The sequence below is a fragment of the Crocodylus porosus genome, unplaced genomic scaffold (genome assembly GCF_001723895.1).
Source record: "Crocodylus porosus isolate Cpor-Errol unplaced genomic scaffold, CroPor_comp1, whole genome shotgun sequence".
NCBI classification, from domain to species: Eukaryota; Metazoa; Chordata; order Crocodylia; family Crocodylidae; genus Crocodylus; species Crocodylus porosus.
In genome coordinates this window covers 12,134,565-12,134,918 of record NW_017728936.1, presented here as the reverse complement: position 1 = coordinate 12,134,918, position 354 = coordinate 12,134,565, and positions in this window count along the sequence as shown.

The window sequence follows — 354 nt, the reverse complement described above, 5'->3', positions numbered from 1 at the left end:
CGGGCGGGGCGGGACGGGACGGGACGGACGCGCCCGGCCGCACGCTCGGTTCCCGGAGCCGCCGCTCCCGCTGGAGGCTCGACGGTGGGAAGTCGGAGGCGGCTCCGTCTCGGCGTGTGCGGCGCCCGTGTCGCAGGCGCCGGGATGGCCCGAGGCTGCAAGGGCCCTTGCCTCCGCCTGCCCCCTTTGCCACTGAGACGTGCAGGTGCGCGCGCCACCCTCTCGCACCCTAACGTTGCCCTCCTGCTCCAAAGGTGCGCTGCTGCCTTGCTCCCGCTGCTCTGGGAGAGAGGCTGTATCTGTTGGGCGAGGCGCCACCGTACTGGGGAGGAAAAAGAAGACAAAAGAATGGCA